Below are 12,660 nucleotides of genomic sequence, written 5' to 3'. Positions count from 1 at the left end.
GTACGTATATAAAATTTCCATGTCTCAATGTTAGTTACCGTACTCCTCCGAAACGGCTTTACCGATTTTTACCAAATTTTATATGCGTATTTAGTAGGTCTAAGAATCGGCTACTATCTATTTTCCATACCACTAAGCGATAAGGGTTGATCACCCTTAAATTTTCTTTTTAATTTTTTTACGAACTTTTTTGTTTTTATTTTTTTATAATGTAGCATTTAAACATACATACAACCTTAAGGTTTTACTTTTTTATCACCAACCCTATTTTTTATAGCCATTTTGGTAATTCAATAATTTTTCATTCCGCTCATTAAACATATATTTTTATTTAATCCTGATATATGCTTAGGGTTACCAATCTTAGATTAAAATTTGCCGGCCTTTATTGGTGAGTGAAATGTCACACTATACCATAGACTGAAGGCGGTCTCCTGTTTCACTCGCACAATAAGACTTCTCTCTCCCTACACAGTTTTAAAGTGTAGTAGTAATGTTTACAATTATCATATTGCTATCTCAGTGTAACTCTCATATTAACTATTAATTATTACTATTTTATTAATAACTAGCTGACCCCGCAGCCGTTGCCCTGCGTGAAATTATGTGTTTTGAAATGAAAAAAGTTGAAATTATATTCTGTCGGAAATGATTTATTTACGATTTTTCTACATTTTTTTTATGTAGCGCAACTTAATAAACATAACTTTTTGATTTCTGTTCTGGTGCGTAAATATATAGAGAAGATGGGTTTCCAACTCGTCAACACACCACATATATCTGGTCGTGTGAAAAACATAGCATTTCCCGATTTCCTTGTGTCCTGTTGATTGTCAACGTAAGGGCAATTTTCCCTGGAAATTGAATACGTTTGAACTGAAATGGCTGTCCCTTGTATTCGATAACTACGTCATAATCATTCGGGTTTCATTACACAGTTTCGGCGCATGAAGATTGTGAAACATAATAATGACAGATCCAACTTTAAGACGCAAATGATGCTGGTGCAGGCTTGGTATGGTATTTGGAAATTCCACTGGATAATTTACGGTTTCGTCTTCCTTATCAAGACGATCGATCGATTTATATGAGCGCAAACCTCCCGGATTTATGGTCCTTTGCGCGTTGGCCACGGCGAATATCGCATTCGATGGAACGATGAGCTGTACGAGATATACGACGACATTGACATAGTTCAGCGAATTAAAAGACAGCGGCTACGCTGGCTAGGTCATGTTGTCCAAATGGACGAAAACACTCCAGCTCTGAAAGTATTCGACGCTGTACCCGCCGGGGGAAGCAGAGGAAGAGGAAGAGGAAGATCTCCACTCCGTTGGAAGGACCAAGTGGAGAAGGACCTGGCTAAGCTTGGAATATCCAATTGGCGCCACGTAGCGAAAAGAAGAAACGACTGGCGCGCTGTTGTTAACTCGGCTATAATCGCGTAAGCGGTGTCTACGCCAATTAAGAAGAAGAAGAAGAAACCTCCCGGAACTTGACTTTGAATCTTCCAGTTTAAATCACTAACATCGGTAATTTTGGCAGCTAAAATTGCTCGTGCACTCAAGCTATCGCAGTTACGATAATTTGGCCAATGTTCGGATAAACATTCGTGATGAGTTCATCTTCCGTTGAAGTGAATTGACAAAAGGGAGGTGAAATTGCTATCAAACCACTGGAAGTATCAACCGAAATTTGCCCATTTCCAATTCTTAGCGAATACAATGTAAAATGTCATCGGCAATGTAATTTTTTCGTATCCCATAATTAACGCGAATTTGAAGGCTGATATATCGAAATGATCTTCGCGAAAACTATGCGAACTTCAGTGGCATGCAAAGTAACTATTGCATTGTCCTTCGTCTGTTTCCAGTGATTATCATGTTCCAGCAAATGCAACTGCTGGCATGCTTCTCAAAATGTTGCACACACTGTACCATTCACAATACGCGATGACTTAAATGAAGTTTAACCGCGAGATGCAAAACAGTCGGAAAACTTTCATGAATTGCAAAAGTAAATATCCTACAAAGCGCTTTATTGCAGTTCACATATCGACCCATTTGATACTGCTGATCTCATATCGTTCAAGGCCAATAACCGCTATGTTGCATTCTTTGGTGACGTACTTGCAAACGTATTTGATCGATTACACCAATCTGCAATATTCAACATTGACATGAGTTTTGAATGTGAATTAAACAAAAGGGGCGAATACGGTACGACCCATGTGTTGTCAACTTCGATGTGTTGTTAACGTCGATATTCACGCCTCTAAATGCTAAATGTTCTGCCATTGTCGTCTGGTGAGTGACGCCGATACAGTTAATATCCATCATTTCCCATTCCCGTTTCCGAAAGAAAAGCACATGAGTAGTGTTTCGTGCATTTATTGTCAAACATACAAACCAAAGTGGGATTGTAAGGTTCGCAAGGTCCATGAATCATATTGGTTTTCACCACTTCGTATAATTCTGGATCTATCTCTGAATCAGGAATTTCCGCTGAAATTATTTCATCAATGTGATCTGGTGTGATCACCATCCGCATCCAAAGAAGAATGTGTGCGTGCGGCAAACCTCTTTTTTGCTACTCAACAGAACACATTCAGCATCTAACAGCATCATATATACCATAGGTTGCTTCAAGATAAAGACCATCAAACATCGCAGCTATTGTTTAAAAAGTCGTGCTGTGATATCGTTACGATCGCTAGCTGATTGACCGCGATCCATAATTCCGCACGTATGTCATCGCATTTCGGGAGTACTTCTTGCCTTTCTTTGGGCTGCCATACGTTGATGGCAAAAAGAACGCCGACCAATATTAGCGCCACCTCTTCGTGGCTGCGTAACAAATTTCAATCTGTAATTGATCACATCGTCTCAAACATACATAAAGTTTTCACTGAATAATTTTCAATAATTTTTCCTTTGGATAGCCGGAATAAAAAGTAAGCGACCGCAATTGAATGATTCAAATAATTTACAAATCAAAATATTGAAAAACAAAACAAACAAAAATTGAAAAAAATGTGTATGGAAAATGTTACTTTTTGGAATTGTCCAATTTTCCGACTTCTCCTCATTAAAAATATAAGGTATTTTGCTTCTAAACCTTTCCCGATCCACAACAAACAACCTTTAAAAATTTCATTAAGAGTGGTTCAACCGTTCTCTTAGTGTTACTAACAAACAAACATTCATATTTATTGTAACGTTTGTATGGGGAAAAAAAGGGCTGTTTTTAGGGGTTTTCCGGAAACTATTCGAATTTTTCTCGCCGTAAAAACCATCCTTGAACTTCAACAAACATTTAAGAAAAAGAATTGGCCAAATTGGTCCAGGCGTTATTGAGTTATGCGCGTACATACATTTTTGGTATTCATTTTTATTTATATAGATAATAAAACTATTAATTTTAACTGTATATGGCACGATTAGTTCAGTTAATCAAATTATAGTTAAAAAAATGATTTACATTGCCTTAAAAGTACTCAACACGTGTCACGAGCTCCAATCGACAACGTTTTTTGTGTTGAAAGTAAACTTTTTTATATAATTACTGGAGGACCCGTCCACGCTTCACTGTGGCTGATACATAGATAATACTACTGCTACCATCTATATGATTTCTATTAATTGGATTATAACTATTAGTTAATGAGTTATAGCATTTTTGTGTAGCAACTTGTGTTAGTTTACAAAAAAATGGATCATAAAGCATTTCGTATGTTAATAAAGCATTGATTTTTGGGGGAAAATACTGTTGAATTTGGGCTCGACAGTCATTCTAATGGACTGCACATGATGAAGTGGTCCTCAGGCGTGGAAAGACGAAAAAGTGCGCTGGAAAGGTTATGACATCAGTCTTTTAGAATGCACGTGGTATAATACATACTCAACGACTGATTACTGAGCCAGTTATAATCTATTTCACTTTGGGTGCAGTTCTTTTCTACTATTCTAAATTGTAGCAATTCTATTCTTTTTGAGGAAGAATCTGTTTAAAATTGTACGCTTATATACAAATGATTCCTACAAACATGAATTTTTAACAAATGCCTATGATTTGAAATACATATAATTTTTGTATTTTTGAGTTGTATTGAATTTTGACATAAAGAGATGAAAAGTATCCTTTGTCCTTACCCTGGTTCTGAACTACCCTGAACTACCTATCTACCAATTTTCAGCCAAATCGGTTCAGCCGTTCTTGAGTTATAAATGGTGTAACTAACAAAACTTTCTTTTATATATATAGATTTGAATTTTTGACAACTATTGTTTAAAATTTTTTTGATAAAACTAATATTTCCGCTATAATCTTGGCCGTAATTATAACTATACAATTTCCATCATTAAGTAATTTCATTAATTCTATTTATATGTGTTTTTTACAGTGAGCAATGCTAAGAAAAAGCAAAGGGGCTGATTTGAGCCGTAATACAAGTAGGTCCAGAAGTATGAAAGATAAAAGATCCCAAAGAACCGAAGAACAAATCCAGCAACAATATGCTGATGTACGTGTGAGCATGCAGCAATTGCGTCAAGAACAAGCAGAAGATACACGATCTGAGCGCAATGAAGTTATTCGTTTAGAACCACGACTATCACGCCGTTTCACGGCTAATAGACGCAGAACAAACGACCAACAACGCCAACAGGTACATCGTGCATTTACATCTGATTCATTTTTGCGTCTAGCATTCTAGTATGAGCCTGATATTGAATTTATGCTCATTTAAAAGTGGTAATTGGTGCTATAACATGAGCTTGGTGCCAAGGGGTACCATTTAATACTTATTATAAGCAAATATACAGTCCACTATTATTAAATATCTATTTTCAAATATATTGAACATACGTACATACATACAGAAATAAACACATACAAATACATAATTTATATGCAACACACATATGTACATATCTGAGGCACGTATGCATTAATATGCAATACGCATGCACTTAAATTTATAACAATACAAACATATTTACTTAGGTTAAGATGTATACATACGATAACCTATTGAAAAGATATGCATTTAGGCAATGAAAGTAATCCCAAATCATACAGCATAAACAACGCGATAACACACTGTTTAAACTCAACAAAGATTTATCATTCCTTACCACTGGTGGGCGGAAATGAAACGTCAAGTGAGAAATCTTTCATTCTGATTTTATTTTGTATTTTCCTTGCTTATATACAAATTTTAAAACTATCTTAAATAACTAAATATATGTGTATGTGTGTATGTTTGTATGTATTGCAGCATATTGCTGCTTGACTTGGGGTTGTATTCAAGTGTACAATTTAATACATGTGTGTGTGTGTGTTTAATGTTATCTCTTCTGTAAATTTATGACTTGTGTCCCTATGCATTTTTCTTTTTTATTCCCAAACTCGCTGACGCAGCACACGCGCCGATGTTTGCTTGCAACACCCAGACTTCACTCCCGCTCCCAAGCTTTTGCTGACGCAGCACACGCGCCGACGTTTGCTTGCAACACCCAGACTTCACTTCCGCTCCCAAGCTTTTGCTAACGCAGCACACGCGCCAACGTTCTGACAGCGATAAGAAGGGAGTTCTAGGAATCCGATCACCAGGCAAGACAGGTGACCGAATCAGTTAAGGCTAGTTTAAGCTTACATTTAAGTTTGATAATTGTAATTATTTCAGTCCGTTTTTAGACTCGAATAAAGACGGCCAGAGCTCGTGCTCTGACCAAAATAAAAATAAATTTTTTTTTGATATTTCCCGCGTAGGGGAAATTAACTGGCGCCCGAGCAGGGACCGCTCGCGAAGAAAGTTTACGCGGCCGGTTAAAGAGTCCTCTAAAAAAAGGACAATTAAAAATATAAAGTGCAAGTGCAATCTTGCGAAAAGTTGAAGTTACAAATTTCAGCATTTGCAATAGCTGAAAAATGAACGAAATTTTTTTTTACAAAGTTGAACCAACTCAAGCTAAATAAATAATATTTAGACAGAATTAAGCAGTTATTCAATCGCAATTATCGAAGCGCAGTGCAAAAAAAAATTTAAACAAATTATTGAAGAAAACAGTACGCACAAACATAAAGTTATAAGAGAAAATTTAAAAGTGCATAAAAGTAATTCACAAACTAACGGCAGTTGGAAAATTATAAAAGAGAAACAAAAATACAGCGTTTTACATAAACATAAATGACTTATGAGTGCATCGCTGAAAGCTAAGAAATTTATAAGAAAACAGTGAATGAAAATATTTAAGCTTGTAATTTAAAAATTCACAAAGGGAAAACCAAAATTTTGAATATAGTTTGATGTGCTTCCTCGTACATGTGCAAATATTGCCGCAATGAATTCGTGCATCTAACTAAGGCAGACACAAAAAGAAACCAGTAACTGTAAATCATCAAAAGTGCTTGTGTGCATTGTGTGCAGAAATAAAGCCGATCTGCCGAAACCCAATCGCAATATTAGCGAAAAATAGCAAGCAGAATATCCACAACAAGACTCCTCAACCCACGCTTGGAAGAGGACGACGAGGAGCGTGCGACTAGGAAGATCCCAAGTAGCCAGCAGGAGGAAAGGGAGCAATCTCCAGCGTCACCTCGTCATGCTTCACAGGATTTTTACGTAGCTATACATTTTTATTTATACCACATATAAAATATTATAAATAAGGAGATATTTTTTGTATTAGAAAGAAAGAGATACTAGTATTAAGAAGATTAAATAAAAAACAAAATTATAAACAACGGTTTGTACAGCCAATAACAGAAATCTAACAATATTTTATAATACAGCTTAATTCTGCGACTCTTACGGGACCCTCCAGAAGAGAAAAGCGCCCTTTCCTGGAAAGGGTAAAAATAAAAACAAATAAAAAATAAAAAAAGAGGTATCACATATAAAAATAAAATGTCGAACCCAAATAATTTGATACGCCCGCCTGTTCTGCAGGGCACAGCAGGTGATCAAGAGGGCCCCTCGACCTCAGAGGCCGCCCATAGAGTAGGATTAGGAGCCAATCAGGACCAATTGACTGCAGTAGTTATGGGTATGGTCCAAAATATTTTTCAAACGCACGGCAAGCGTCTTGTGCAAAACGCACTAAATCCGAATTCTAATTTTGCCGATTTCTCCGATCAAGGAATCGACCCGGTATATAGAAATAACTTGACTGATCTTGATAAAATTCCGGACGTAGTCCGTTGCCTTCGAGAGTTCTCGGGTCAACCGGGAGAGTTTAACTCTTGGAAGAAATCCGTGGACAGGATTCTCCAAATTTACGAACCCATTAGGGGAACACCTAAATATTATGGAATATTAAGCGTTATTCGCAACAAAATAGTAGGGAACGCGGATATTGCCCTTGAGTCGTACAATACTCCTCTAGAATGGAGAGCCATTTCAAAGTGTTTAACTCTACATTACGCCGATAAGAGGGACCTAGGAACGTTAGAGTACCAAATGATCTCTATGGTACAGGGTAACAGTAAGGTACAGGACTTTTACCAAAGAGTATACTCACACTTGTCACTAATACTTAATCAGATAGGATGCATGGACGTAAGTGACGAATCACTACACCTACTGACGCAGACCTACCGTGAGAAAGCGCTAGATACGTTTATTACCGCCGTTTTACCCCGCCTTCTCAGTATGAGGGAACCCGCAGACTTACCACAGGCACTTCACTTGTGCCTCAAGCTGGAAAATCAGAATTTCCGTTCACATTATGCACATTATACGCAGAACGCTCCAAGAACCTTTAATACCTATCCACCAGCAGTGCCACCAAGAAGGAACGCCCAACCTTCAGCATTCTACCCAGAGCTGGCCTACATGCCACAAGCTCATGGTTATGCCCCCCAGCCGAGAGCATATATCCCCTAGACAAGCCATTTAACTCAGCCCAACAGACGTATAGACACAACCAAAATATTAGTAACACTTCTCAGCAACAAGCTGCTCCACCACGCCCGTTCGGACCGAAGCCTCAACCTAGGCCAGAACCAATGGACGTTGACCAATCACTTCACTCCAGAAGAGTTAATTACATGAACAGGCCACGACAGAATGACTATACTGGCAAAATTCCACCCCAAACACTTGGACCGCAGACCAAAAAGGCCCATCTGACTCATTTCATTAACCCAGCACCGATACTTGACGACGAACAAATCGATGCTAACTGCGACTCAGAAATTGAACTACCAGGAGAAATGCCTGACGTGCATTTTTTGGCTTAACGAGCTCTTCGCTTCCCTACTTACAGACTAAAGCGAAGAGCGGTGAAATTCTTAAATTTCTAATTGACACGGGGAAAAGTAGGAATTACGTACACCCTCGACTAGCATTAAAACGAATAAAGAACGATACCCCATTTTTTGCCAAATCCATCGCAGGAAACGTACAAATCGAAGAACATACTTACATAAATTTTTTTAACATGGATACAAATTTCAAATTTTATTTGCTACCCTCATTAAGGACATTCGACGGAATTATAGGGAATGACTCACTTCGACAAATGGGAGCAATCATTTATTATTTTATAAAATTCGAAAACGGGAAAAAAGTTGCAATAAGACAACTTTCTTGCCCCACAGTTAAACGATTAACATAGAGGCTAAGCATATGAGCCTTACCCAAAGGGAAGGTACGAGTAAATTAGTAAAAAAAATTCCAGGATTATTTTCGGAACCAGAAGAAAAGCTAACATACACTACCAGAGTTGTTGGTGAAATCCGAACAAAAACCGGCGCATCGGTCTATACAAGACTTTACCCCTACCCCGTCGCCCTGAAAACAGAGGTCGACTCCCAAATAAAGAAATTGTTAGATGACGGTATCATAAGACCGTCTAGATCCCCGTACAATTCCCCGGTTTGGATCGTGCCGAAAAAAGCAGATTCGGCAGGGAACAAACAATACAGGGTAGTCATAGATTACCTTAAACTCAACGCGCTGACAATAGCGGACAGATATCCGATACCGGAAATTAATGAAGTGCTAGCACAATTAGGAGAAAAGAAGTACTTCTCCGTGCTCGACCTTAAAAGCGGATTCCATCAGATCCCACTAAGAGAATGTGATATTGAGAAAACGGCATTCTCAATTAAAAACGGTAAATACGAATTTACCCGACTGCCTTTTGGGCTAAAAAACGCGCCGTCCATTTTTCAAAGGACACTAGATGACATATTGAGCGAACATATCAGCAAAATATGCTATGTATATATAGACGACATCATCATCTTCAGCGAAACAGAGGGCGAACACCTTGACCATATTAATACAATTTTTAAAACTCTAAACGCTGCAAATATGAAAGTGCAGCTCGATAAATGCAAATTTTTTCAAAAAGCTGTAGAATTTTTGGGGTTCATAATCTCCCCAGACAGCATAAAAACAAACCCAGAAAAGGTTGAAGCAATACGGAAAATGCCACACCCTAAAACAATTAAAGAGCTCCGCTCATTTTTAGGCCCTCACAAGTAAATTCTCTAACAGTAACTCAACATAGCGACGAAAGCTCAAGCCACAATTTAATTTATAGCGTGGAAACCCCAATTAATGCGTTTAAGAACCAAATTTTTTTAACAACTGATCAGATCCGTAGTTACCAATTTAAAATTGTATTCCCTACCTACCATAGGCATTTAATTACGGAACCAAGTTACACCCAAAACAACCTAATTAGCCTCCTTAAGAGATACCTTAATCCCTCCGTCGTAAACTGTATTAAAACAGACGAACGGACACAAGGGTTAATACAGGAATTATACCCACTCCATTTTAGTAAATACAAAGTAAGATTCTCACAGACTCAGGTGGACGACATAACCAATGAAGAAGAACAGCAAAACGTAATAATTCGAACACACATGCGAGCACATAGGAATAGCATCGAAAACAAAAATCAAATAATAGAAAGATATTACTTCCCATCAATGGGAAGAAAAATAAAAGAAGTCATTAGCAAATGCATTACCTGTAAAGAAAATAAATACGATAGACACCCCACAAAACCCTTACTCCAGCCCACACCGATACCACAATTCCCGGGGCAAATCGTACATTTGGATATTTTTATAACTAACAAGGAACTAGTCCTGACTGCACTAGACAAATTTTCGAAATACGCAATTGCGAAACCCATTAAATCCAGAGCAACGGAGGACATAAAACAACCGTTGAGAGACATTCTATACTCCTTCGTACCCGAAAAAGTTATTATAGACAATGAAAAATCTTTTAATTCCGACTCAATTAATTTTATGATCGAAAATGAATTCGGCATAGAAATCTTCCGAACACCCCCATATACAAGCTGCTCAAATGGACAAGTCGAGCGCTTCCATTCGACTTTGCAAGAGATAATGCGTTGCCTTCAAAAGGAAAAAAATACAAACTCATTCCGTGAACTGCTCGAAAAATCCGTTAAAGAATATAATTTTACCATCCATTCAACAATAAATAGGAAACCAATAGAAGCCTTTTTTGGTAGAAGGATCAATAGCGATCCAAACTTAATTAATAAAGAAAGACAGGAAATTGCAGGACGACTGTTAAAAAAACAGAACGAAGTCTTAAGCTACCACAATAGGAAAAGATCACATCCCAAGGAATACCGCGTAGGAGACATTGTATACATTAAGGTCGACAGACGAATCGGGAATAAGCTATCCCCTAGATACAGAAAAGAAATTGTAACCGAAAATTATAATACTACTATAAAGACAAAAACTGGTAGAATAGCCCACAAAAACAAAATCCGACAATAAACACCGACATTTCTTTTCCCTTTAGAACCCTTCTATGGGTGATATCATGCACCGCCGACTTAAAATTCATGGACTATTCCTCATCCTACGTAGTTACTCTCAGTGACGGCGAAGCCAAGATACAGGACGGGACATTCAAGATTGTACACGTAATAAATCTCAATAGTTACGACGACTTTATACAAAACATGCGCACTTACGTTGACAAAAATATACCCAAAAACAACATGTTTTATACCATAATCGACCACGAACTAAGACAAGCAGCCGAAGTACTTAAAGAAATTAAGCCCCAGAACAATAGGAAGAAAAGAGCTATCAATGCAATTGGGACGGCATGGAAGTACCTCGCCGGGAGTCCGGACAATGAGGACCTTCAAACTATCAATCTAAACCTGCACGAACTAACCGAAAATAGCAATAAGCAAGTTATAATAAATGAAGCGCTAGGGAAAAAGATTAACCATCTAATAAATACTACAAACGAAATTGTAAACTCCATAAGAAAAGATGACCATTTTGAAACCGATATAGCCCTAAGCATAGGAAATAGAATAAGATTAGTTAAGGAGGAGTTAGTAAATGTTAAATACGCTCTACAATGGGCAAAAGAAAATGTAATAAATTCAATACTACTAAATAAAATCGAAATAAGTACGGCAATAGAAAAACTCGAAGAAGAAAACATGTCTTTCGCAAACACGGAAGAAGCATTAGAATTTGCAACAGTTAATGTAATGTGTAACGAGACGATGTTATTATACATCATCAAAATACCAATAACAGGCAGGGAAACTTACAATAACATTATAATTAAACCGGTAAAGAAAGCTAATGGAATTGTAAACTTAAATTTTGATCGAATTATAACAAATGGAACAGAAATATTTGGAATTAAAGAAAAATGCAAATTTTCCAATCAAATCAGTATATGCAGAAGAAATCAAATAATTAATATAGGCAACAGCACATGTATACCTAATTTGATTAAAAGCCTAGATTCTTCATGCAAAATTAGTAATAACCAACACGTACCCACTGTAGAAGAAATATCACCGGGTATAATATTATTAAATAATTTTAACGGAACAATAAATACTATTACCGAAAACTATACTGTTTCCGGAACGTACTTAATAAAATTTCATAATATATCTCTTAAGATAAATAATCAAAAATTTTATAGTTTGGAAGTCTCTCAACTGATCGCTATACCCTCTATACTACAGCCAACCCCATCCGAAAGCGAACGCATTGATATTTTGTCAATGGAAGCTCTACACGAGCTACATATTAATAACACCAAAAGCATCGCGCTCTTAAAAACAGATGCTTTTATAAGCAAAACTTCGATGCTGTCACTAAGCAGCATCATAATAATCCTTCTCATATTTTCAAAATTCATCCCTAGAATCCAAAGGAAAGCGGAAATACCCAAGGTTGAAATTCCAACCGTTAATATTAGGCATATAACAAACTCTGCTGAGGCCATCGGCCTACCACCTAAAAATTTTAGAATCAATGACCTACCATATTTTTGAACGATCGAGGACGATCGCATTTAAGAATGGAGGAGTTAACGCCAAATACGTTAACAGTGCCAAAGGCACCTCACTTCCGCCCCAAACTCGCTGACGCAGCACACGCGCCGATGTTTGCTTGCAACACCCAGACTTCACTCCCGCTCCCAAGCTTTTGCTGACGCAGCACACGCGCCGACGTTTGCTTGCAACACCCAGACTTCACTTCCGCTCCCAAGCTTTTGCTAACGCAGCACACGCGCCAACGTTCTGACAGCGATCAGAAGGGAGTTCTAGGAATCCGATCACCAGGCAAGACAGGTGACCGGATCAGTTAAGGCTAGTTTAAGCTTACATT

Source organism: Bactrocera tryoni, chromosome 2, assembly GCF_016617805.1.
Source record: "Bactrocera tryoni isolate S06 chromosome 2, CSIRO_BtryS06_freeze2, whole genome shotgun sequence".
Taxonomy (NCBI): Eukaryota; Metazoa; Arthropoda; class Insecta; order Diptera; family Tephritidae; genus Bactrocera; species Bactrocera tryoni.
This window is presented reverse-complemented; position numbering follows the sequence as displayed.